Source organism: Solenopsis invicta, chromosome 16 (genome assembly GCF_016802725.1).
Source record: "Solenopsis invicta isolate M01_SB chromosome 16, UNIL_Sinv_3.0, whole genome shotgun sequence".
Taxonomy (NCBI): domain Eukaryota; kingdom Metazoa; phylum Arthropoda; class Insecta; order Hymenoptera; family Formicidae; genus Solenopsis; species Solenopsis invicta.
This window is the reverse complement of record NC_052679.1, coordinates 12,345,513-12,359,299: the sequence shown is the minus strand read 5'-3', so window position 1 is coordinate 12,359,299 and position 13,787 is coordinate 12,345,513. Positions and strand designations below refer to the sequence as shown.

Genomic DNA, 13,787 nt, shown 5'->3' with positions numbered 1-13,787 from the left:
TAGCAGTAATGAAAAAAAAGAAAGAGATCGTATACTTTAAAACGATACTGGATTGAACCTATATTTAGAGAAAAAAATTTACATGGATTTTACGATAAGATATTTACTGTGTTACAACTTGAAGATTCACGACTTCAAAAATTATTTTAGAATGTCTTCAACTCAATTCAAAGAACTTTTAAGTATTATTGGTCCTCATATTTACAAGATACATTAGAGCAGCTTTATTATTTAAACATCCCTAACAGCACAAAGTCGACTTTAAGTCGACTATGAGTCGGCCATAACTGCTAGACGTCTGGAAAATGGACGTCCATAAATCGACTTTAGACGACTTAAAGACGTCTATAAGTCATACAATGTCCCACTTTAATCGACAACTATAAGTCGACTTTTAGAGACGTCTTTAAGTCATACATTTGAAGACAACTATAAGTCGACTATAGTTAGCCATCCTACAGACATTCTATGCAGTTGTAAAGGAAGGAATATTGAAATTGGGAAAATATATTATAACATTTTTTACTTGTTTGATTCGTTTTATTAAAAAAAAAAAAAGAAAATTGTTATAATATGTAAAGCAAATATAAATGTGTATATCTGTGTATATGTATTGTGCGCATTTGTTTAACTTTGTGTGTGTATATGTATATCACAATAACTTAATGTATATAAAATTATCTCGCATAATATTACTATTGTATACAGATGCATTTGTTAAGAAAAATAATAATAAAAATAATAAAAACTTTTAACTATATTATATTAATGGACGTCACATAAGAAAAAAAATCTTTATTTCTCACCTCTCGTTAAATATCCTGTATACATGTATAGATTCTAAATTTATACAATGTCAATGTAAAATGTTCTTTCTATATAAATTATAGAACTTAGCTAACTTTTTAAGAAATGGATCCTTTGTTGTAGATGCTGCAAAGATAAAATATTCTTTTTTATTTTGCATTCTGCAACTCGAATCTCTAGTGGATAAAGAATGTCACTTTGTTTTACTCAAGATATTGAGGGATAATTTGTTTATCTTGATTGCTGGTACATTCCTTGTGTTCTTTTCTGCAATTAGAATGCACAAATTGAAAGTGATATTATTAAAAAAACAATTGAATCAATCATTTAAAAAATAATTCAACTTAAATAAAAAAAAAATTAATTGAGCGTCAAAATCAAAATGTTAATATCTATAACAATATTTAATTAATATCAATTTTTAATTAATTTTAGTGCTGCAGTTGTAAAAACTAAACATCTTTAATTCTCTAAAAGTGAGAGTTGTTGACGTATGTTGTTTTTCAAATGAACAAATTAATTTTTGTTTTGAAGACAAAGCTCACTTGTAGTAAATATGTTCAGTTGTAGCTTCTTTTCTCCGTCACGTAAAGTTCTTTATGACTCTGCCAGTTTTCGTGCCACTCAACCTCGACACCGACATAAATACCATGGATTGGAAATGCTTTGGCAGAGAAATCTCGATACACATATCTCCAGTGTTTTTAACTGCTTCGGCACCACTGATCTCAAAACTAAAATATTCGCAATTGATCGTTTAAATATTCGGATTTATATCTAATTGATATGGTTTTACAAAAAAATACATACTATAGTCCTACTTCACGACTCGTCTGTCCCTCAACAACGGCTCACAATGGCAATCGCATATGACCGGTATGGCTGCACACGCTCCAATGGATAATAAAAAATAGCGGAGAGTACAAGAGAATTTTGTATGTCCGAACGGCTGCAGCTAATAGTCTTTATTCAATAAGCACAAGACCCGACAGACGGGTAGGATTACAACAACGCGGATTGACTCTTGCAAGAAACTTGATGACTCTCGCTTGGCGCTACATGCAGCAGCGGTGACAGCGGTGCTCGCTCACTACAGTGGCGCTCAGTCGAGTCGATTTCAAAATGTCTTTTTCTAGACGTCGTAAAGTCAACTTTTGAAAGACGTCTGCAGACGTCTATGCAAAGTCGACTTGCAGTCAACTCTGAAAGCCTGACTTAGAAAAGTCGACTTATAGTCGACATATGAATGGTTTTGCTGTTAGGGATGTTTCTTTACAATATCCATATTTCACGAGAAAATTCTAAAATTATTAATATCTGTTAATTCAATCATGTACAACCTCAAAAAATTTTACATGTTGTCTCATATTGTATTAAACAGATATTCAAAGTATTACTTCATGTTTAATAATTTACCTCCCTTTCTTCGCTGTGCATGATGAAACCGGAGCAAACAAAAATTTTTAACTAAAAAATTGCACAAATGAATTTATATCAATCGAGGGATCTCCAATAATGAATAACTCCGTCAATTACCGCCGACGCTGGAAAGTTGGTTAGAAACGAACATTTTAACGTCAACGATAGATAAAATTACATAGAGTGAACACAAACAAAACGAGCGTCGAGCGTTTCAGCGTCGTATGAAAAGGCATCTTAACACAGTGTCCATTAGTGTAAGAGAGAAAATTTTAGTTGTCTCACTCACACTAATGGACACTGTGTTACACAGTGTCGACTTGTGTCGTAGCTGGAAAGCACTCCCAGATAATAATATGCCCGCACCACAAACTTAGGAATAGAAGGACGGAGCATAAAGTTCTACTTTAGGCAAGAGGGGGTGGTTATTTCAGGCATGCAGGGAAAACTGTTCTCCGCCATATTGGTTTCAAAAAACTTATACATAGATATGTGTTAGTGACATCCCGTTTGCGCTGGTTAGTGTGACAGCTATAAAGTGAGGTTAGGTTAGATACTCGAACTCATTCGTCTTATTCATCAACGTTAATTCATTCTTTAAAAATAAAAATGATAAAATGTATAGTACCAAGATGTTTCACGACAAATTCTTTAGACAAATATAAAAATAAGTTTTAGAAAGTATTGGAATAAAATATAAAAATTAGTTTCCACAGGTAAAAAATTATATTAATCTTATTAATACGTAATATTTTATTTTTATTAATTTAAAAAAATATTTTCTTTGTTGATACTATTGATGTATGTGTTTGTTGATACGTTATTTATTTAGCAAAAAAATTATTTTAAATTTTTATTTTTTATTTGATCAGAGTTTATTTTTTAGATTGTTTTTATATGTGAAATATTATTTAATATGTTTGTTATATTAGCTTATTATATTGTTAGATGTATTATATCTTATTAAATAATTAAAGAAAAATTTAATGTAAAAGATTAACAAAATTTTAAATTTTATTATTCTTTCCCAAGGAACACAACATAGTCAAAACGACGTTATTTTGACGTCATAATTACACAGCAGAAAAGATCAATATGATGATTTTTGGTTATAAAATTTGACTATTTGTTGACGTCAAGAAATCGTCTGTGTAACATGGCGATCTAATGGCAAATTTTATTTAATTATAAGAATAAAATTAAAAACATGATAATTCTTCAACAAAATATGCAAAATTTATTGGAATATCTGATTTCATTTACTTCATATACCCTATGATCAGAAAGTACCGGGAATTTTTAAATAAAACAAAATAGAGTTAAATTTCAGGCAAATTTATTTTATCTCCTTCAAAATATAATCCATCTGAAGCAACACACATGTGCCAACGCTTGACCCAGTCCTCCATGCATCCCTGGTAGGCCGACGAAGGGATGGCCTTTAGTTCCCTCGTCGCATTCTCTTTGATCTCCTCGATCGACTGAAATCTCTTTCCACGAAGTGGCAATTTCAACTTGGGGAACAAAAAAAAGTCGCACGGGGCCATATCAGGTGAATACGGTGCTTGCTTGATGGTATTTACTTGATGTTTGGTCAAATAATTCATTGGTGTTTTTGCAAGAAATTCAGATCCTTCGGAACGAGCCTGGCTGCCACGCGTCTCACCCAAAACATCAACCACAATATGCTGTGCCGTTCCATATGCAATGCCAAGTTCACTAGACATCTCTCTTAAGCTGGTATGACGATTTTCAAGCACCATTTCTTTCACTTTCTTCACGTTTTCATCGGTGTTCGACGTCGATAGACGTCCGGAACGAGGGAAATCTTCCACCACTGTACGATCACTTTTAAAGTCTTTATACCACTCGTATGCTCTTGTTTTTGATAGAGCAGATTCGCAAAATGCTTTTTGCAACATTTTCAGTGCATCGGCACACGAAATTTCGTTCGCAACACAAAATTTCAAACAAACTCTTTGTTCAACAAAATTATTCATGGTAAAATGCGGCAAAATGAAAAAAGTTGACTGATGTAAACAAACGCCAGGCAGACACTAATGATCGGATGGCACTAAAACCTGACAGATGTGCGTCTTAAGGTCGTACCAACATAAGAAAAAAAAATAAACCGGTTCCCGCATGCGCGGTACTTTTAAATAAAAAATTCCCGGTACTTTCTGATCATAGGGTATGTATGTAAGTACAATAAGTATAATATATATATATATATATATATATATATATATATATATATGTATATATATATACACTAGTTTTAAATATTAATGGCTCGACGACAGTGTAAAAAAATAATATACTTGCAATTTTTTAAAAATTAAAAAAATTAAAAAATTAAAAATTAAAAAAACTAAAACTATAATATTAATTATTTATCCATACAGCATACATATCCAAAAGACGTTCAAAAGACATTTTGAAAATCTCTAAAAGATATCTTCGAAATGTCCTCTAAATATGTTTGGATATACATGTTACACTGTGGGTAAATATTAAATAACCAATCAAAATATATTGTAGATTATGCCTGCTTATATATCTATTTTATATAGTTAAATTGCACATTATATAAATTGCTGCGTAAAACAAGTACTAATAATATATATGTATATATATCACATTTTAGCAATATCTATTTTTATGAAACGCATTTACACCACTTGCTGAGCACTTGCGCTAAACCATCGCCAATTTTCGGGTTAATCTAGATCTAGATTGTATTACCAAACTTCAGCAAAATAGTGGCTGGAAAAGAAACATATTATTCGATCAATTATAAAATATTAATCAATTAAAAAAAAAAAATTAATTGAAAAAATCATTTTAAAAAACCAATTCAAATAATTTAAAGAAAATAAAGAATAATTAGTGTTAATACAGAATAAACAATTTCAAATAAAGTAATATAATTTTATTCAAATTTAGAAGATATTAAAATTTTTGTTAAAGTTAAATGATATATAAAACAAATCATAAATTTAAGATCAAATATAAGCTAAAATAATTTTAAAAGTTAATTTAAGATAAAATAATTATAAAAGTTAATTATTTAAGTTAATAATTTAATCGGATTATAAAAATTACCCTTATAGTTAATTTATATCAATTGTATGATTCTTTGGATTCTTTCAAAACGTGAAGTATCATTTTAGATTTCATTTATCAGTTATAATAAAATAATGATGCAAAATTAAATTACTCACCTTGAATAGCCTCATATGTTTTGCTGCTATTAAACGCAATTTTGGTCTTCTGGGTGCCTCCCCAGTTTATACATCTGGCAAGGAAATTTGTAATTATTTTAGGGAATACAGACTGTACAGCAGCAACCTCTCATTACTGGTTTTTAATTTTTGCGACGAAGACATCTACCTGTACAATATTTCATAGATTTAATTTACACATATAAATTAATTGTACTAAAACACATAGTAAGATGAAAATGGGAAAATGTGTAATTTTAGATAATTTAAAATGGAACAAACTGCTGAAATATTTACTACATATGTAAATGTATTGTCATCTGCAAGAATATTTTCCAGAGTATTCCACTCTTTTTCAGTTCGTAAAGGAAATGCATAAATGTATGCTTAAACAAGCAAAATTCGTATACGTGCATGGTTATACTTACTGGTTTTGCAGTATCCTCCATTTTGAATTATAATATAACATTGCTCTTTTTCTTATATTGGCTATTAGATTATTTCCACGGATCTTGCTAGAAATTTGCTCTCACAAGACTTCAAAGATTACAATTTCGCTGCAATAACAATAATAATTTTATTAATTAAAATTATCTCATTGTCAGACACATCCCTACCTGCACCAAACGTAACAAGCACGTCGCTGTGACGTGCTAACTCGTTGCATGTTACGTCTCAGCGACGTCTCAACTGGTGTTCGAAACGTAATTGAGACGTCGCTGAGATGTAACTAACATCCCCATTTCTGGTGACAGCGACGTTGTAATGACGTGTATTTTGTGACTTATGCACTAATTGTGACCTGAAAATTATCGACCAATTTTGAAAAATTGAGATTGGTTTTTACTGCATTATGTACGTAAAATACTTGCTAGATAAAATGTATAATAGTTTTACACTGAGAGAAGAGAATGATTGCAATTATCATAATTCAACTGTAATTTATAGTGGTCTTTGGTGCGATCTATAAATTATAGTAATTCTGAATTATAATATTCTACTTTTTATGTATAGTTACATCTATTATGTTTATGTGGTTCCAAATATTGGAAGTTTAAAAAGGTTAGTTTTAATCACATAGTAAATTAAAACATCTTCCACTTGATTTCATTTTCAAGGGAATTCATCAGAAAAATTATTCTACTCTAATAGAACATCGGTGAAAAATCTTATAATGCTCCGCCTTTTATACCATTTATGTGTTTTCTTTCTTACGAGAAAACGCCATAACAACCATCTAGTGACGGTTTCGTGTACTACTATACGCAGAGGAAAAAGTATTTGTGACTATAATTGCATGGTTAAGGAAATTATTATGAGAGATGCATCGGATAGTGATTTTTACCGGATAGCCGGATACCGCGATAGTATTTCCCAACTGTACATTACTCTACGTAACGTTTTCACAATTACGTATTAAATTTAATTACATTAAATGAAAAACATCATTTTTAAAAAGTGAAATGTTTATCTTTAAAATATAAGTCATAATACAAAAGAAAATTCAACAAACAGCTAATTAATTGAAACATTCAAATTATTTAGTTACATCGCAGTGACGTGCACAAGACGTATCATTAATCATATTTTCTGCGACTTTGTGATCAAAACAGCACGTCTCTGTTACGTCCGGTGCAGGCAGGGATATATCTTTATAATATATATAATGTGTAATATATCTATAGATATATATCACAAATATATCTATAGATATTATAATATCTAATATACATATAATATCCACTCTCTTTAAGTTTTCTTTAACCTAATTTATGCACGTTTTTTACACATGACTGATATACATATATATTTTCTACCACATAATGCAAGTGCCAGAATATATATACGTGTATTCACGATTTGTGGTAATTCGTGATACGTAATTTGTGATAAACTGAACGCAGTTAGTGCATAGTGTGAAAAGAAAATTCATCAATTCACTTGTGAATTTAATTAAAGAATTTTTTCTTCACACTATTCGCTAACTGCATATTTAATTATTACAAATTATGTATCACAAATCGCGAATACGCGTAGTCTGGCGCTAACATAATATATAATCTAAAACCATTACAAATAAAAATGAAAAATACCTTGAAAACAAGATTGAACACGTTGAGTCGGCTGTTGCATGTTATAGGTTATGGTTATGATCTGCACAACGACTGACCGGTCCGCGGCCCGACGCCCGATCAATGCGCCCGTCATATGACCACGTCGCTTGATCAACACGTGGTGAATTCAAATGTGATAACCTTATATCAATGTATACATACACTTTGTATTTTTTAAAGGGAGTTTTTCTAATAAGCTATATTGTTTGAGAAAGTTTCATTAGAAAATTAATTATACATAATACATACCATAAACAGAACTATTATATATATAAAAGTAAAATATACTATATATACTGCATATAAAAATTATATGCTGAAAAGATTTCTAAATTGTAAAAACTAATTTATTAGTGCATTGGAATCATACAAAGCCCGTATCAGACTACGCATTGAAGATTGAGATTGAAGATTAATGATTGAAATTTGACCAATCAAAACAAAGAAATTTTAACTCCTTTTATTTTGATTGGCCAAAGCTCAATCTTTAATCTTCAATCTTCAATTTTCAATGCGTAGTCTGATACGGGCTTAACGATCCATATTTGCAAATTATCAAACTTTTTACCATTTCTAAAAAACTTTCACGTATAATAAACTTGAAGGGCCAAAGCAAGTCATCTTTCCGTCATTAAGTAACATGCGCTGTAATCATTTTTTCGTCACACAGAAAACGCATGACTATTTTAAATTAAAATAAAATCATTTTGATTTTTTGTTAACTTTAGTGTGTTCCTTGGGTTACTATTTATGTCACACATACACTGTACACGTTTTAATGTGTGCGATCTTTGAAAGCAACATGGCGGACCCTCCCGCCGCAAACGTGCCTCACCCTGTAGGTTATGCACCGTCCCTCTATTCCTAAAGGGCCTCGCACATGAAATGCATAACATAACATAAGCACAACATAAAACCGACGGACCAATGAAAATGTTATGTAAATCAATATGGCGACTTTATGCTGAATGCTCATTGGCCCATCGGTCTTATATTGTGCTTATGTTATGTTATGCATTTCATGTGCGAGGCTCTTAAGTCCGTGGCCCGCACAGTGATAAGGCCATGGCACATAGAAAAACGTAAGACGTAACACGTAAGCAGTAGAGGCCATACATACAAAATGCTTAAGGCATTACGTTCTACCAATCACAGTCAGAATTGTGATTTACGTATATATTCCTAACCTTTATCGCAGATGCAAAAAGTTTTATTAATATATTTTACATTGCTAAAAAGAAATTGTTTATTTTAAGGTAAAGTTAAATTATGCTATATTTTATATTATTTTTGTAACATTTATTACATTTTAATATACTCGTGCATTAATACAACACAAAAATATTATTGCTAGAGTTATTAATATTTAATAACAGCTCTCTGTACAGAGCCAGTCAGCACACAGATTAAAAAAGAATTAAAAAAGAATTCAGACTTATGTCATCAATTTAGTGTTCATTTTGAAATGCAGAAAGAATTCTTTTTTAGAAAAGAGTTCTTTTTGCATTTAAAAATAAATTTTGAATGATGACATAAGTCTGAATTCTTTTTGAATTCTCTGTGCCGACTGAGTAGCACTCTGTATACAGCATGTAATGTAAAAAGAAATTTATTGAAATTAAGTGGCTGGTGATTTTTTAGCTTATTTTTAAGAATTATTTATTATATAGATTATGCTTATTTTAAAAAAAAATGGATAACGATCACGAGAAAATACTAATAATACAAGCATCATTATTAACATTAATTCTCGGTGTACGAGGTGTGTTCAAAAAGTTGCAGGAATTTTTAAATTTCGCGGGTTTGGAGAGTCCGACAGTCAAACTTTTTTTTTGTTTATGTTGGTATACATGCCCCTGAAGTATGCTGAAATGTTGAGCTGTATTCATTGTTTACTTTGTCTGTGGCAGCCGCTAAGGTTACACATGTTTTTATGAGCTCGATTTTCGTTTCTGAAAAAAAATGGATCAAAGAATTTGTATCAAATTTTGCGTAAAAAATAACATAAAATGTAACAAAGTGTGTGAAATGTTAACAAAGGCCTATGGTGAGTCTGCTATGAGTAAAACAAGAGTTTACGAGTGGTATAATCGTTTCCAAGATGGCCGTGAAGACGTTGAAGATGACGAACGCCAAGGACGCCCCAGCACATAAAGAACCGATGAAAACGTCGAAAAAGTGAAAGAAATGGTTATGAACAATCGCCGAATCACAATCAGAGAAGTCGCTGATGATGTTGGCATATCAATTGGCATATCAATGGAAAAACAATTCATGGCTTTTGCACCACGATAATGCACCTGCTCACACTTCATTGCTTGTTCGTGAATTTTTGGCCAAAAACAATACTGTAATGATGCCCCAGCCTCCATATTCGCCAGACATGGCTCCGTGTGACTTTTTCCTATTTCCAAAAATAAAGAGAACCTTAAAGGGCCGTCGTTTTACAAGCATATATGACATTAAAAGCGCATCGCTGAAAGAGCTAAAGGCTATCCCAAAGATCGAGTTTGAGAAGTGTTTCGGGGATTGAAAGAAGCGCTGGCATAAGTGCATAATATCTAATGGTGACTATTTTGAAGGCGACAACATTAATGTAGACGAATAAATAAATATTTTTTTCAAAAAACGAAAATTCCCGGTATTTTTTGAACACACCTCGTATATTTATTAAAAAGACGAATATCTTTTTGTTGGACTCATCGACAATATTGGATACGACCAATTAATCTAAGACGTCCTGCTCAAGGAGATTTTCATCATTTGTGGCAAGAGATGAAAAATGACCCATATATATTTTTCCGGTACACAAGAATGACTGTCTGTGTTCATTTTCATTATTCATCGACGTAATACAATATTGTTTATTAAAATCCGCTATTTTGTAACAGATGTAATTAATAAACTTATTTTAATCAACTTTATTTATTTTATTTTAATCTCCTTTTTAATTACGGCAGCCTTCAGTCCCATCCACCAGTTAACTTCAATCTTGCTAAATAAAACATGCTTGTTAGTTAGCTAATAATCAACTACTCTATTTAAACTAAAAACGTTTAAAAAACATCAACAATAACAATTTTTTTTGCATAAAATGATGGACGTTACCTAATAAGAATTGAATTTTTTTTCAAAGTTGCACAAAATTTTAATAACACATCGTTCAATAAGTCCCGAGACTAACCCAGAGATAACGCTAGTAGTACCAAGCTGGCCACGTTTCCCTAGAATGCGAACCTTCACATGAAACGTGTACAAATTTCACGTCGATCGGACCACAAACAGCTGAGTTATTGAGGTTAGAGCAAAGTCACTTTGTAATTTGTTTGAAAAATGGAAAAAAATTTAGTTTCGCGTGTTGATAAAGCATTGTTTTTTAATGGGTAAATTCCATCTAAATCAACGATTTGTCGTTGGTATGCTGAGTTTAAACGTGGTCGTACGGACACAAACGATGCGGAACGTTCGGGTAGGCCATTGGAAGCCGTTTACAAATTACAAAGTGACTTTGCTCTAACCTCAATAACTCAGCTGTTTGTGGTCCGATCGACGTGAAATTTGTACACGTTTCATGTGAAGGTTCGCATTCTAGGGAAACGTGGCCAGCTTGGTACTACTAGCGTTATCTCTGGGTTAGTCTCGGGACTTATTGAACGATGTGTTATATATATATTTTTTAATTTTTCAAATTTATATAGAATAAAACTATAAATTAAATGTTTGTTGTTTTTTTGTTTCAGACAAGAATAAAAATCTGAGAATGTACATAAACATCGGCGACGTTCCCAATTCAAGATTTGTTTCTTTACAAATAATAATGTCTGTTTAAATAAAAAAAATTTTTTTGGACTCTAAATAGTTGTACTACAACGTGCAAAAAGTATAAAAACCATTAACATTATTCTTCCCTTAGAAAAAAAATTATAAAAATGACTTTTTCTGGCATCCTATATCAGGTTACCCCCTTAACTGCCACCATTCTTTCTGGTACAATTCATACGATGATGGCCCTGGTCGGTGCCTAGTGACCTAAGTCAATTGACCACCACAACTTTATTATTCTGAATGATAAAAATTCTACGCTCGTGTCGCCTCCCGGTTTTAGGGATTCTATCATTGATCTTTCCTTGTCTTCTAGTAAATTAACCCCTTTGTGTTTGTTTAAAACTTTGGAAGACGCTTGGGGAAGTGACAATTATCCTGTAGTATTTGGAGCATGTTCCAAAATGCTTAAAAAACAAAAAAAAAAAAAATAATTGAAAAAACTTTTTGCAAGTCTTTTAACTCAAGAACATTTTCCGCTGAGCTCTGGTCGCTGATTAAATTATTTAAAAAATGTAACGTGGCTAAATCATTCCCGCAACAAAACCTGGTAAGCGATCAGATCTCAAATGGCCATTATTGACAGGCTTTGTCCGCCTTCGTGCTTGCATGACTTTCAGGTTTCGTATACTTCGAATCTCTCTTCTAACGCTGACAATGACCCTGAAAGTTATCGTGTGCTAAACTTGGATATTACTATCTTTGAGATCTCTACTGCTCTGTACAGTATAAAGGATTTCTCTGTTCCAAGCCTTGACCAATTTTCATACCAAATTATCAAGGCCCTCCCTTTTTGCTTTCTTACTATTCTAGTAGATCTTTACAACGCCCTCCTTAAAGAGGGTCTATTTCCTGAACAATGGTCTTGGTCGCTCATCGTCCTTATTTCCAAATTACAAGATGGAGTTAGACCTATTTCCCTCTTGTCATGCTTTCTAAAAATTTTAGAAAAAATTTTGTAGACTCAGATGGGTAATGGAGAGCAAATGCTCCATGCCGGACTTTCAGGACGGATTCAGGTCTGGCAGAACTTGCATTGATAACCTTATCTCTCTCTCTCTCTCTCTAGCTTTGTGCACTCTGCTTTCCACAGGGATAAGCCAGTGGCGTTTTTGGATATTAAGGGCATTTGAAAACGTTATCCCAGCTATTTTGGTTCAGGATCTGCTGGACATGAGTCTACCATGGAACTTTTGCCGATTCATTGCTAACTTTACCAAGGAAAGAAAAGTATTTTTTACAGTCAATGGTGAGCTAAAGGGCCCATTTCACTCTTATAAGGGCAACCCTCAGGGCTCTACCCTGAGTCCTATCCTCTTCGACATATACCTAAAACATCGGTAGGCATGTTACTAATGACGTCCGAATTTTCCAATATGCTGATGACATTGCAGTCTTTACTGACGCCAATAACATTCGTGAAGCAGTTGGTCTATTACAGGAGGCTATTGATCGTATTTCTGTTTATCTCGGGGCAGAGGCTTGGTCCTGTCCCCGGACAAGTCCCAGCTCTTGGTTTTCTCTAAGAGGCTCTTTTCAAAGTGCTGAACGCCCCTTGCCGTTACCATCAACAAAATGTTTCTCCTATTCCCAAAGTCAATAACGCTTGTTTCTTGGGTGTCTGGTTCGATGAAAGACTTAAAAGAGGTGTGCATTTGAATCATCTGATTGATAGGAGCAGAAAACTTGCGAACGTTATCTCATTTCTTTTTAGTATGGTGGGGAGCCCATCCCCGCCTGCTTTTGCAAATTTTCCGTTTAACCTTTAGAAGCTTCATCGAGTATGGAGGTCAAATTTTCCAATTTCGTGGCAACTCACAGGGCTTTCTGAAACTGAGAAGATTGGTATGCAGGTGCATCAGGGTTGCACTTGGCTACAGAAACTCCACCCCTATTAATGTCATGTTATATGAATCTAAAGAGTCCCCTCTGGAGATTAGAATTTCTCACATCTTTTTTAAATATATATACAAAGCTCTATCTAACAAGAGCAATTCTTCCATTTCCTATCTAGAGATTCTAAAAGGCGAGCTGGACTCAAGTCATGACAAAATTAATCTTATAAAGAACTTCCCTATTTTTGGAACTTCAAGCTTAGGGCGACAAATTGAGAATACTTCAAAGCTCCGTACTTCAAAAATTTCAATATTCTTATTATGCTACTACGTTCACCACATGCATCAACTATTCACTAACAAAACTCGGTAAAGAAGCACTTACAAACCTCGTCAACCAAAGTTCCTTACGTTTGGTCAAAAAATCATTCAAATCACACGTTAAGTTTTATACAGATGGCTCGAAGTCTGATCAGATTGCAACTGTTGGATCCGGCGTCTTCGTGCCTCACTTGAATAAATCAATAAAACATAGACTTCCCGCGGAGACTTCTATATTCACAGTA

At 32.8% G+C, this 13,787-nt stretch overlaps 2 long non-coding RNA genes across 2 annotated transcripts; both read right to left on the bottom strand.

Annotated features, from left to right (window-relative positions):
• Positions 1-780: 780 nt before the first annotated feature.
• On the bottom strand, positions 781-2,238 carry LOC113002677. Its single transcript, XR_005576558.1, has 4 exons — positions 2,224-2,238; positions 1,618-2,108; positions 1,353-1,541; positions 781-1,074 (listed from the first exon to the last, which is right to left on the bottom strand). It is a non-coding gene; the product is annotated as an uncharacterized LOC113002677 (long non-coding RNA).
• Positions 2,239-4,759: 2,521 nt separating this feature from the next.
• Positions 4,760-7,841, bottom strand: LOC105204186. The gene is made up of 4 exons (XR_005576600.1): positions 7,544-7,841; positions 5,879-6,007; positions 5,451-5,619; positions 4,760-4,992 (listed from the first exon to the last, which is right to left on the bottom strand). It is a non-coding gene; the product is annotated as an uncharacterized LOC105204186 (long non-coding RNA).
• Between the last annotated feature and the right edge of the window lie 5,946 nt (positions 7,842-13,787).